Source organism: Odocoileus virginianus, chromosome 9 (genome assembly GCF_023699985.2).
Source record: "Odocoileus virginianus isolate 20LAN1187 ecotype Illinois chromosome 9, Ovbor_1.2, whole genome shotgun sequence".
NCBI classification, from domain to species: Eukaryota; Metazoa; Chordata; class Mammalia; order Artiodactyla; family Cervidae; genus Odocoileus; species Odocoileus virginianus.
Genome location: NC_069682.1, coordinates 34877475 through 34891766, shown reverse-complemented (window position 1 = coordinate 34891766; position 14292 = coordinate 34877475). Strand labels below are relative to the sequence as shown.

At 42.0% G+C, this 14292-nt stretch overlaps 1 long non-coding RNA gene across 1 annotated transcript; it reads right to left on the bottom strand.

The window, feature by feature from the left end:
* Window positions 1–2388: 2388 nt before the first annotated feature.
* LOC110128323 (uncharacterized) lies at window positions 2389–12830 on the bottom strand. Its single transcript, XR_011489449.1, has 4 exons — window positions 11529–12830; window positions 8449–8477; window positions 5187–5257; window positions 2389–3553 (listed from the first exon to the last, which is right to left on the bottom strand). It is a non-coding gene; the product is annotated as an uncharacterized lncRNA (long non-coding RNA).
* Between the last annotated feature and the right edge of the window lie 1462 nt (window positions 12831–14292).

The following is a 14292-nucleotide window of genomic DNA, read 5'->3' as shown; positions in this document are numbered from 1 at the left end:
AGAGTGGCAGCCTCCAGGCTCCTTAAGAGCAGAAGTAGAAATGTGACATCTGCCTCCGCCTTCTAAAGAAACTTCCCAGAAGTGCCAGGCGGGGCTTCTCCTTTTATCTCACTAACAAGAACTCAGTCATATGGCTACAAGGGAGTCTGGAAGTGTGGTCTTTTCTTTGAGCAGCAGTGTGCTCGGCTAAGAAACAGGTTCCTTTCCTGAGGAAGAAGGGAACATGGCTATTGGGAGGTGACAGTGGTGATGGCCACAGGTAGAAACAATTGTTAGTCCTGTTCTACAGATGTGGTGAGGGGAGGAGATGGTCTTTAGGAACCCAGAGGAGTAAGTCGTCTGCTTACTGTCATCAGGCCACATGACATCACTCACAGTGGTGCCAACAAGAGAACTGGGGACCTTTTGCTACTTCCTAAATACCACAGTGGGTGGGGGATATACAAACCAAGGCAAATGGCATTCTGGGCATTCCTGTGCGGTAGCCTAGTTCTGCGGGTCCAGGCAGCCCCAAGGTCCCATTTTAGAAAAGCACTAAATATATTTTAGTGTATTCATGGGAACAGGATAGTCCCATGGTAACACTATCAATTTCTCTATTAATCCTTAAAGTCATATACTGCTATATAACATAAAATTTGAACACCTATGACATGTGTTTTTCAGGTGATAGTGTACTACTAGAGAAAATGGGGTAGAATGTCACACAATTATTCTGACCAGTGATGTTTCACTCCTCTTGGCCCATACATTCCCTTCAAGAGTCTCATGAAAAGTAAAAAGCAATGTATCTGTAGTTATATTCTTTTCACTTCTGTTAGTCTGAACAAAGAAAATGGGCAACACTCAACTACCTCTGACTTACAAAAACAGGACTTTCTTATGGTTCAGTCTAATACACACCAACCAAGTAGGAGTCCTAGCGGCAGCCCATCTGTTTTCACCACCCGAATTTCTCATATGAAAATGAAGTGTTAAAAAATGAAAGTTTGTGCTTGGAGGCAAAACATTGCATTCACTGCAGGACGCCACTTTGCAATATTTTTCAGTTAGATTTGACAACTGGGATCCTACTCTTTGCCAGCTGTGGTCATGTTGCCACCAGGAACAAGAAGATGAATAAGTCATGGGCCCTGCCACAAGAAGATCACGAGTGCGAACAGATGGATGCCAAGATAAACTCCGCCCAGGATCTCTCGGGAATTCTCAAACTCCCACTGATGGGGCAGATCATAGTAGAGAGATGTTACTGGAGCTTAATGAGTGAGGTGTCTGGAGAGAGACGAAGAAAGCATTTGTTCCCAACATGATTTCTTACTGAGGTTGGGGAACATGAGTCCAGAGGGGACACTCAGAGATTGATGTTTGGAAGGAAAGAACACCAAGCATTTTTACCAAAATGTTAGACTCCACAGACCAAGATACCGAGATTAGATATAAATGTGACTTTTTCCCCTGCTCTGAGGGGCTGCTCTGCTGTGCTTCCTAGTTTTCCTTTCCTTTGGCGATGGGAGGAAGGATGCCAGATGATAATTCAGCCAAAGGTACCCAGGTCTGCCCAAGGAGGAGCTTGAAGCAGACTCCATGACAGTTCCCAGATGGGAAACAGCCGAGGGACCGTGGTTGTGATGTGAAATTCGAGGGCCTTTTATTATAAGACACCGGTATTTCTGCCATCAGTCTCTCAATGAGGTATTTGATACCATTGTCACCAGCTCCAGCTGGTGTAACCTCTTGCACACTACCCCCCTCTGGGCCTCCTTGTCCTCACCTGCAAACTGAAGGTATTGATGAGTTTAGCTTCTTTAGCTCAAAAATATGATGCCTGCACTAAACAGAAGATTTATTGAGCATCTGGTACAGTATCAGCCATTTGTAGAGAATCCTGTTCTAGTGTTACTAAGGCAGGCCCTTGAATTTTGGTTTAGAAACTCTGGGCCTTGGGCTCTTGACACAGGGCCTATTTTTACAGCAAAATCAATAAGTTATTATAATTGTCCAGGTGGTGGCCTCATGGGATTCTCTCAGGCATCCACATCTGGGGGGGAGGGAGCTGATTGGCACAAAGGGAGAAAATAGCATTAATGTCAGGTACTCATCCATGTCAGTGAGAGGCCGACATGTCATATCATACTGTCGTTTGTTTATTTTTATTTTTTTGGTTAGTAAATTCAGGCTCAGTCATTGAGAGGTGGTACCCTGGCAAGGTTTTCCATGCTGGAGCTGGAAGGAATCACTTGCTCATTGGTATTTCTTATGCTGTGAGCCAGTGAGTCACTTCCTGGCTTCAAACTTCAGCTTCCTCTGTTTCCTAGCCCCAGCCTGCCCCCCTTCCCTCCCGCCCATCTCTCCCCCACACCCCCCAGCCAGGGGTCTGAACTGGTGAGCAGGAAGGGTCCAGGCAGCAGGCCGTACACCTTAAATGGCTTTGACATCTCAGAGAAGGACCCTCAGTGCAGAAGAAAGTGTGTATGTGGTCTGGTAAATGCTGTGTTGGATTCCAGCTTTTTTTTTCCTTTTATTTTAAATCTAGCAAAGAAGTACCCATAGAAGGTACAGCAGAGTTCGGGTTTATTTTATGACTCATGGAAATTTCTGAAATGATAAATATTGGCTCGGCAGGAGCCTTGACAGAAGAAACACTCAACCAAACCAGACTCTATGGTTACAAGAAACAAGAACAGTGTAGTCAACAAATAAACTCGGACTCCACTTCCAAGCTTTCAGAGAAAAAAAGAGTCAGCCCTCTTGTGAGGTGGCCTTCCTGGCCAGCCACGACCTCGTGTGTTTTTCCTGAGTCCAGAAACTGAGCTGTTGCGAGACCTTCCTGACCAGGAAGCCATTTCAAATACCTTTGGTTTTGTACTTTAGGCCGGACTCTTTCTGACTAATATAATGAAAATACTTTACCAACCATAAAAATTGATGTGGGTACAATTGGAAATATTTTCCTCTCAGAAAAAAAAGAAAAATATTTTCCTTCCTGAGTAAAAATTCCTCCATCTCTCAGCGTAAAAGAAACAAAGCATTCTGGGAAGAATGTTGGAAATTCAGAATACCAACTTGTTTCAGGGAAAACTTAGAAAATCTGAGCCATAAATAATGGCTGGACTCCTCCTGAGTAGGATTTTCATTTCTCGCGAAACAAAATCAGCATTATGTAACTTCTATCAGCTGATTTGATTTTCTAAAGTGTTAGTCCCTCAGTCATGTCTGACCGTGTGACCCTGTGGACTGAAGCCCACCAGGCTCTCTGTCCATGGGATTCTGCAGGCAAGAACACTGGTGTGGGTAATAATTCCCTTCTCCATATTTTCTAAAGAAAGTATACAAATATTCATACCCAGTGCAAAGGCTGATGTCACAGCTTACCAAAACCTGGTAGTAAGAGCTAAAATCTTCCTTTCAGCTGCTTTATCCTGTGGACCAAAGTAAGTTTATTAACAGAGCAGCTTTACTTACTAATCGTATTCTTCAGGGAGGCTTCTCTGGTGGCTCAGTGGTAAACAATCTGCCTGCAATGCCGGACATGCAGGAGCCTCGGGTTCGATCCCTGGTTTGGGAAGATCCCCGGAGAAGAAAATGGCAACCCACTCCAGTATACTTGCCTGGGAAATCCCATGGACAGAGGAGCCTGGTGGGCTGCAGTCCATGGGGTCAGAAAGAGTCAGACACAATTTAGAGAATAAAAACAACAACAACAACAGTGTTATTCAGGACTGGCTTTCCACACACACACACTTTACTGTCTGGAGTCATCATAAATCCATAATGAGGAGCTATGAAGAAATAAAGTGAAGCCATGTGGTGCTGCCAAAATTAAAAACAGTGAGAAAAAACTCAGGCTACATTTCCATGCCTCAAAGAAAATGGACTAATGACTGTCAAGCCTGTGAGGGTCCTGAGCCAGGGACCGGGACGAGGCCACAGATCTGAAAAGATGTCTCTGTCCATCTGCGAGGTCAGCACTAAGGCTTCTTTGGGAAGAGGAGACCGTGGTCGGATTGATGCAGACCTGCAGGACTGAGGACCTGGAGCTCTTTGTAAGGGAGGTCAGAGGGCATAGACACAATAAAGTGACTTTATCTGTGCTCTGGTAGGGAAGCCACTGACCAGCCTGGACCATGGCAAGAGGGCAACCAAACACTACATCCAACTGCCCTTTGTCCCAGTGGCCAGGAACCTTATCTCCAGTTTCCCGGGGGGAGGGAAAGTGTGAGAACCAGGTTATCAGGCAGATGAGCCCTGGGCTGGGTATGGGGCCTAAAGATCTGGGGCTTTGCCTTCCGGACGCCCAGCCCATTGCATTCTTTCTCCCTTTGCTTCTCCATCATCTTATATTAATAAGTGTTGTCACCTGCTGGGGGGAAGCTCTTTCCACCCTTGAGGCTGTGCCAGGAGTGCCTGTAGCTAGCCATAGTGATGCTGGCAACAGAGCCAAACGTTGTGGGAGGGAGGCAGTCTGATAAGAGCTTCCCTGGGTCATCTGCTGGCTGGGCCAAAGGACAATAAAAATAATTACAGGTCAGAAATCACCTTGTTGTATTTTTTTCCTGGTTGTTAAAAAATGCAGGCTTACTTTTTTAGTTCTGAAAATGTATTAGAAAATGTTCCCCACTCACTGCCCCATTGCCTTAAGTCAGTCATTTTAGAAGGTGAATTTTTTAAAAATTTAATTATACAAATTACCTGGAATAGTTTCTCTCATTAAAAAATACTAACAAAAAAACAGAGAAAATTTCAACTTCTCTCTCCTGCAGTTCTTTGCCCCTTACCAAGATGAAACCCTCGCATTGGTTTGGAATGTAACTTCCAGTTTGTACACTTATACAACCACACATACACACATGACTGATCTTTCATTAGATATAGCTTTGCATTCCTATGATTTTTCAAAACCATGACCAGCATCATATTCTATCATCAGCTAGTACCCCTGTACAGGGAAGACATCCCAATCTTTGCCTATCACTTCTCTCAGTTCTCAGCTAAGGTGTCACCTCTCCAGGAGGCCTTCCCTGACTACCCTGTCTGAAGTTACCACACACACCCCAGCCTTCCTGTCCCCTCTCCTTTTTAATGTTTTTTTCCATTTTAATATTATTTAATTCTACAGAAAAAAACAAATTTTGTATCCTTTTCTAAAATGGGGGGAAACACCTCTGTGAGAGCTGGTTAATACTGACCTGATTGCCTGGGAGTCTCTCCAGTCACGTCCAAGAAATTATGTCCAAGGTCCATGTGAAGGGAAAGAGCTCTGGAGAGGCAGAAAGGACTCAGGTAAAAACCTTCAGAGGATTGTAGGAAAGTGGGTCTTGCTGCTTAAACAATGAGGTTGAGCTCTAAGCATCTACATTTCTTAACACACCTAAACCATTCACTGGGAGTGGTTTTACCCACTTTGGGGGCTTTTATAAATTCAGAGGTAAAAATATATACATATAAAAAGAGTAGAGAGATACATAGAAAACTATAAAACACTGATGAAAGAAATCAAAGAGGACACAAACAGATGGAGAAATATACCGTGTTCATGGCTTGGAAGAATCAATATTGTCAAAATGGCTATACTACCCAAAGCAATCTATAGATTCAATGCAATCCCTATCAAACTACCAATGGTATTTTTCACAGAACTAGAACAAATAATTTCATAATTTGTATGGAAATACAAAAAACCTTGAATAGCCAAAGTAATCCTGAGAAAGAGGAATGGAACTGGAGGAATCAATCTGCCTGACTTCAGACTATACTACAAAGCCACAGTCATCAAGACAGTATGGTACTGGCGCAAAGACAGAAATATTGATCAATGGAACAGAATAGAAAGCCCAGAGATAAATCCACAAACCTATGGTCACCTTATCTTCGACAAAGGAGGCAAGGATATACAATGGAAAAAAGACAACCTCTTTAACAAGTGGTGCTGGGAAAACTGGTCAACCACCTGTAAAAGAATGAAACTAGAACACTTTCTAACACCATACACAAAAATAAACTCAAAATGGATTAAAGATCTAAATGTAAGACCAGAAACTATAAAACTCCTAGAGGAGAACATAGGCAAAACACTCTCCGACATAAATCACAGCATGATCCTCTATGACCCACATCCCAGAATTTTAGAAATAAAAGCAAAAATAAACAAATGGGACCTAATGAAACTTAAAAGCTTTTGCACAACAAAGGAAACTATAAGCAAGGTGAAAAGACAGCCCTCAGATTGGGAGAAAATAATAGCAAACGAAGCAACAGACAAAGGATTAATCTCAAAAATATACAAGCAACTCCTCCAGCTCATCTCCAGAAAAATAAATGACCCAATCCAAAAATGGGCCAAAGAACTAAACAGACATTTCTCCAAGGAAGACATACAGATGGCTAAAAAACACATGAAAAGATGCTCAACATCACTCATTATCAGAGAAATGCAAATCAAAACCACAATAAGGTACCATTATACGCCAGTCAGGATGGCTGCTATCCAAAAGTCTACAAGCAATAAATGCTGGAGAGGGTGTGGAGAAAAGGGAACCCTCTTACACTGTTGGTGGGAATGCAAATTAGTACAGCCACTATGGAAAACAGTGTGGAGATTTCTTAAAAAGCTGGAAATAGAACTGCCATATGACCCAGCAATCCCACTTCTGGGCATACACACCAAGGAAACCAGATCTGAAAGAGACACGTGCACCCCAATGTTCATCGCAGCACTGTTTATAATAGCCAGGTCATGGAAGCAACCTAGATGCCCATCAGCAGATGAATGGATGAGGAAGCTGTGGTACATATACACCATGGAATATTACTCAGCCATTAAAAAGAATTCATTTGAATCAGTTCTAATGAGATGGATGAAACTGGAGCCCATTATACAGAGCGAAGTAAGCCAGAAAGATAAAGACCATTACAGTATACTAACACATATATACGGAATTTAGAAAGATGGTAACGATAACCCTATATGCAAAACAGGAAAAGAGACTCAGATGTATAGAACAGACTTGTGGACTCTGTGGGAGAAGGCGAGGGTGGGATGTTTCAAGAGAACAGCATTGAAACATGTATATTATCTAGGGTGAAACAGATCACCAGCCCAAGTTGGGTGCATGAGACAAGTGCTCAGGCCTGGTGCACTGGGAAGACCCAGAGGGATCGGGTGGAGAGGGAGGTGGGAGGGGGGACCGGGATGGGAAATACATGTAAATCCATGGCTAATTCATTTCAATATATGACAAAAACTACTGTAATGATGTAAAGTAATTAGCCTCCAACTAATAAAAATAAATGGAAAAAAAAAATAATAAAAAGAGTAGAGAGGACTGAAGGCTTCAGAGTAAGGCTAAAGAAGGCCCAATATGGCTAAATAAGTTCCCCCCAAAATGTTGGGTCCACCCCACCCCTAAACCTGTGTGTGACAGGTAAAAATGCACAGCAAGAAGCCGCAGTTCACTGTGTTTTCTTTTTCTCCATATTACCCACCAACATCTGACACAGGGCAGGTTTCACCTGTTTATCTTCTTTACTTTCTGTTTCCCTCATTTGAATATAAGCTCCCCAAGAACAAGGATCATTATATACTTTTTCACTTCTGTCATCTCAGTGCCAGAAGAGTGTTGGCACACGGTAGGTTGTGAAGAACACCTGTTGAATAAATAAATGAATATGATTCCAAAGAGTTGGTGGGGAGACACTGCTGGTATAGACCCTGCAGGTGTAGACACTGCGAGAGGACAGCAGGTATCTTGTGAGCATGGGCACCAGAGCCACTGGGTTCCCAGGTCAGCAGATTGAGAGTGGGAAGGAATTGGGGTCCACCAAGATAGCCCTAGTCTGCCTGCCTCTGCACCCCACTGTATTTGGTTAAGGTATTTTAAGGTATTGTTAGTTAAGATATTGTTCCGTGTGTCTGGATGCAAGAGCCCCAATAATTCAAAGACGTGAATTTGAAGAGGATATCTTCAAGAGGCTAAGAAGGAGTAAAGAAATGGGAAATCCAGAAGCACGTGGTATCTTGGACCTAAGAAAGAGTGGCTCTTGGAAACAATGTCCATGGACAGATGAATGGGTAAAGAAGATGTGGCACAGATAGACAATGGAATACTACTCAGCCATGAAAAGAATGAAATAATACCATTTACAGCAAAACGAATGGACCTAGAAATTATCATACTGAATGAAGACAAAGACAAATATCATGTGATATCACTTTTTTGTGGGATCTATTAAAAGGGTACAAATGAACTTACCTACAAAACAGAAATAGAGTTGCAGATGTAGAGAACAAACAGGGTTAACCGAGGGTAAGGGGGGAGAGAGAAACTGGGAGATTGGATTGACATATACACACTACTGTATATACAATAGAAAACTACTAAGGACCTACTGAATAGCACAGGGAACTCTAAGCATACTCTGTAATGACCTAAAAAGAGTAGATATATGTACATGTCTCACTGATTCACTGTACTGTGTACCTGAAAATACTGATAACACAACATTGTAAGTCAGCTATACTCCATTAAAAATTAAAAAAAGTAAGGGCATGTGGTCCACACCCAAATGTTAGTGAGGAGACACAAGAAGGGAAAATGGGGTGTTGGACTAAGAGCGTCTTTTGTTGACTCCTATTAACCTGTGAAGTCAGTCTTGACCATCTGCGATGGTTAACTTTATGTGTCTCTGAGGCTCTGCTGTGGTGCACAATTGCTTGTTCAATACTCATCAAGGTGTAGCTGTGAAGGTATTTTGTAGATATAACATAAAATAATGTGGTTAACTTGTAATCCATTGGCTCTGAATAAAGCAGATTACTGATTTGGATGGACCTCATCCAATCAGCGAAAGGCTGTAACATCAAAAACTGAGATTTCTGGAGAAGGAATTCGCCTCAAGGCTGTAACGGCAGCAGCCCTTCCTGAATTGCCAGCCTACTGACCTGCCTTGATGGATTTCAAACTCAAGACTGCACTTCAACTCTTAGATGAATTGCCAGCCTTCCAGCCCTCACAATGGCATAAGCCAGTTCCTTAAAATAGATCCATCTCTCTCTCTCAATATATATATAGTACTAGTTCTGTTTCTCTGGAAAGCCCTGACTGACACAGCATCTGTTGAGAATATGTTCAGACATTTGTCCAATTATTTCCTTAGGCTGAATTCCTGTGAGTAGAATCTGCTAGGTCGAAATTCCTGAGCTATCTAAAGAAATATGAAGCATGTTGTCAGTTTGCCATCTAGAACTGTTACATTCCTAGGAACAGTGTAAGGATGTCTGGATCTCTGGCCCCACTTCAGTGTTAGGTAGGTCTCGATGATATTTCTAACCTTCACCAATTTGTTGGGAGGTGCCACTTTCTCATTTTAAATTTGCAATATTTGATGAATAATGAGCTTGAACATCTTTTCATATTTTTGACCATGCACCTTCCTCCTTATACTTTAACATTCCATATCAAACTCTGCTTATTTGCTCTAGAAACCTAGGCCATTATATATGATTTTCCTTTTCGTTTGAAAATATCACAAATGGTCAGACTCTGTAACAGAAAAACTCTCAATGCTTTTGATCTTCGTCTACTTTTCTATTAGCTGTTTGTCCTTTTCGGTTGATTTGTAATCTTTACATAATACTTTGTCATTTATCTACTATGCAAACTTTCCCCCTGTTTTTGATTAGCCTCTAACATTGTTTTGGGGTTGTTGCTCTTAGGTTTTTTGTTTGGGTGTTTTTTGTGTTTTTTGTAGCACAAAAGAGTATATTTTATGTGGCCAGATCATTCAATCTTTTTCTCTGAGGCAGTTATTTATTTTGGAAATGTCAGCCACTTTCCTCTTTTCACATGAAAAAGACACAAATGATCAGATTATGTAACATAAATTTCTCAATTTAGGAATGGAGTTCATAAGTGTTAATCACTCTAGTGTCTGAACCTTTTCCTGGATGCATGGGAAAGTTTTGGTTGTTTTTTTTTAAGATTTTTTGATGTGGACCATTTTTAAAGTCTTTATTGAATTTGTTACAAAATTACTTCTGTTGTATGTTTTGGTTTTGGCCCCCCAAGGCATGTGGGATCCTAACTCCGTGAACAGGGATTGGACCCTCACCCCATGCATTGGAAGGCAAAGTCTTAACCACTAGACCACCAGGGAAGTCCTGAGATCTTAATATGTTATTTTTCCTAAAAACTTGAGTGGTTTCAGTTACTGGGGAAGCATGTTATTGCAACTGTTAAAGCTTGGTGATTTGGGGGGAAAAGAGGGGTTTTTTTTTTTTTTTCCTTTTTCATGAAAACTTAGCTATTCCACAGCAATGTGAAAAAATATTAGCCACACTTTCTAGTTTCAGGTGATAGGTATTGAGGAAATGTTAAGCGATTCGAGGCAGAACTGGAGTTTAAACTCCACATATTATTCTTGATGCTACCTTGACTTGATGGAAATTTATACATGTTTTTAAGTTACATAATTTATTTCCTATCTTAGTATCTCCATTAAAACCAGCAGAGAATGAACACAGTTGTTTTGTTGCATTATTATCACTATAGAGTGGACCCACTGAATATGTAGAGGAACTTCAACTCCTTTAATGATCAGAAAACAAGGATGCGGATTCTAAAAGCTCTGCCAGGGCCCCTCCCCCCTGCCATGTTCCTGAACTTGTTCCTCTAAACCTGAAGGCTGCCCTCGGGAGCAGCCTTCAACCAGAGATAGGGAGTTGGTGGGTAAGAACCCAGCCCCCTCACCCCTCGGTGGGGTATCTTTTTGGGGGTCCTGCTCAGTCTCCTGGAGAACACAGTCGCAGTCAGCTCCAGTTGTCCACTGTGGTCATTGTGGGAATATCCCCGTAACTTGCTGCCTTCTCTCTCTATCTCCCTTCTTCAGAAGCACCTACTGGTGCCTCAGGACCCTGTCCCCAGTACACTACAGTTACCCCTCAATATACACAGGGTGTCAGTTCCAGGACCCCCTTCCCCAAACACTCAAGTCTCTATAAAATGGTGTCATATTTGCATACAAGCTACGCACTTTCTCGCTTACATTCTCTATCATCCCCAGATTACTTCTAATAGCTAATAGAATGCTATGTAAATAGTGGTAAATGCAATATAAATGCCGTGTAAGTAGTTGCCTGAACATGGACAAATTCAAGATTTGCTCTTTGGAACTTTCTGGAATTTTTTTCATATGTATGTAAAATTTTTTTATATAAATATATATAATTTTTCATGATATATGCTGTAAAGCTTGCAGGATCTTAGTTCCCCAACCAGGGATTGAGCCGGCCCCCCACAATAGTGAAAGCACAAAATCTTAACCACTTGGAGCACCAGGGAATTCGTTCCAATTTCCCCCCCAAATATTTTTAATTTGCGGTTGGTGGAGCCCACAGACGCAGAATGCCAGTGATACTTGTATTTGAATCCTTGCCTCATGGTCTGCTTTTGGGGGACTCCAAGCCAAGACAAATGCTTAAAGTAAGTCAGCTACATGCAAAAGATAATGACTGATATTTATTAAGAACTTACCATTGTAAGCACAAAAGGGCTTCCCTAGTGGGTCAGTGGTAAAGAATCTACCTGCAACAGAGGAGATACAGGTTTGATCCCTGGGTCAGGAAGATCTCCTGGAGGAGGAAATGGCAACTCACTTCAGTATTCTTGCCTGGGGAATCCCATGAACAGAGAAGCCTGGCGGGCTGCAGTCCATGTGGGTTGCAAAGAGTTGGGCATGACTTAGCCAATAAGCAATAACAACAATTGTAAGCACATCACTTAACCCTAACAACATCTTTTGGGAGCTAATATCATCTCCAGCTTAGGGATGAAGCACGTGAGTATTCAGTCAGCTTTGGGAGGGCATTTTGCTGATAGATGAGCTGGTACAGTTTTTGTTTTTACCCTAACCATCCAACTGAATCTGAGTCATGACAAGCTGCTTTTTTTTTTGCCCCCAACCACAACAATAACTTTTCTCCTGGTTTTTCTAAACCATAAGTCTGTTTTTTCAGCTAATCACCGTTCCTGCTGTTTTTGTCGAAGCTAGCTACTGAACTTAAAATTTATCATATGATAAGGGTTTCCATTTATGCCCTAATAACCAACTGAATGGACCCAGGATGTTAGCTTGTTGTGTGAGGCGTGTTCATTATTGGTTTGAAAGACAACGTTTCACAGGCTTCAGATGACCTTTATTTGAACTGAAATATTCTTCCAGCCACTGATCTTATTAACGTTTTTCTTTGTTTCAAGGCAAAATACTATGCTCTCTTCTCAGTCCCTCTGTTGGGTCTTCAGAAAGAGTAAAACAAATGTGTGTTCTCTAGAAAATGTTATCAAATTGTTTCCCAAGTTAGGTCATTGCAGCTGCAAAATTCTTGTTTGGGTAGAAAATCTGGCCAAAAACAACAGAGCCAATGGTCAGCCATTATTTCAGGGGAAAAAAAAAATCCTGAGATTAGCTAAGGATCGCTATCTACCATTCCACTAAAATAGAGACTGATTCCTCCAGCTGGGCCTGCATTATTTTTGAGATGAATCTTTTTCTTCCTATATAGAGCTACACTTTAATTTACTGGCTGACTCCCCCAGTTTTTTAAATGGCCCCATAACATTTTGGAAGCTGTTTTAACTCTATAAGGCAATTTATTGTAAATTAATTTTCAGAAACTTCTTGAGCCCACTTGACATGAAAACAAGCCATTTTCTCAGGCTATATACTCTAGTCTAATTGTTTTTTAAACTGAGTATTTCAAGTTAGGCTACCACTTTACATATTTGGGAAGACTGATTCTCTTCTTTGAGTTGGCAGAACCTGAAGAAAGGACCTTAAAAATTTCTCCCCATGAACTTCTGCCACTAGAGATCTGGGTCTGTATTATTTCACAGGTAATGTGATGGAGTAAATGTTGAACACCTGACTTTCAAGGGGCATGTGCCCTGAGTGCCTTTATGGTGTTTGTCAGTTCCTGTGCATCATGGTCTGTGAGTGGGTTGGAAAAGAATTTCCAGACACAGAGTATTTCAGAATAGAGTTTATTAGAGCGAGAGACGCTGTCAGTACTGTGGGCTGGCTCAAGGGAGAGCCAATGACTTTCATGGGTTGGTAACCAATTTTTACAGCCTCAAGACAAAATTCCTGCTGGAAGGGTGGCATTAGGTGACTGGTTAGGATGCTATAGGTGGGTAATAAGGTGGGTATTTTTACCTAAGATGGGATCAGGGAGCTCACTGATTTAGATGGGGAGGGACCCATGGCAACAGTTGCTATGGGGCTCAGTCAGTTCAGAGTTGACCTTGGTACAGGGCTCCATATCTGTGGCCTTAGTACAAGGCTTTACACCTGTGACCTTGGTATAGGGTTCCACACTGTGGTGTAAACATTCCCATCTGGCTAATTTCAAGCTACCAACAAGGTGTCCCCCAGCTCCTCAAATTCCTGAAAACCTAACAGTTGGGTCTTATGAGCTCTTAAGAGGCAGCCTCAAATGTACGCTTGGGACCACTGGCTAATTAGCTCTGAGGTGCCCTGGAATTGGTCTTAGAGGTCCCTCGACTTCCTGGCAAAGTGGCATCTTCAGGTCCACTGTGTGTGTGTTACCCCTAAACTCAGGTTGCCTGGAAAAAAACAATGTGCCCTGGGAGGACTGCGACCCAAGTTAGGGTCATTGAGGACAGTCCAAGGCATGTTAGAGACCAGGGCAGCCGGCAGCTCTGTGGCTGGAGTTTAAACTGCCATGTTCAGCAGAGACTGACCGCAGAACAAAATAAGCAACCGGAATGTGGCCTGAATGCCACCCTTGGTGATGGGTTTTGTTTCAGGTTTACATCTGAAAAGCCACAGCCTTGGAGGAGCCTGGGAAGTGTCTTCATTATGTATCACTTGAGGACATCTCTTCTTTTTTCATCCTCTTAAAATAGAAAGCTCTTTTCCAAGGAATTAATTTTTCCTTTGAGTGTGTCTTGTAACTGCAGTCATTCTGCTGACTGGTGCACTGTTTTCTTCCACAATGAATGTATTTTTGTTTGTCCTTGTGTATTCCTCTAAAGATGAAAGTTTGAACAGAACCATCACAGGGGAGAGCCGCTACTAAATCTGACTTTGAAACAGCCCCATCAGCAGATGTGGGGTGAAAGGGCCAGGCCTCAGGTCCAGCTGTTGGTCAGAGCTTCATGCTTCATCGTTGAATTCCCAGCAATATTCAGCTTTCCCATTTTAAGGTTTCAACATGAACCTTCCAATATTCAAAAAATGTGTCTTTCATGTCCAATTTCTATCTAAGATTCATTTGCT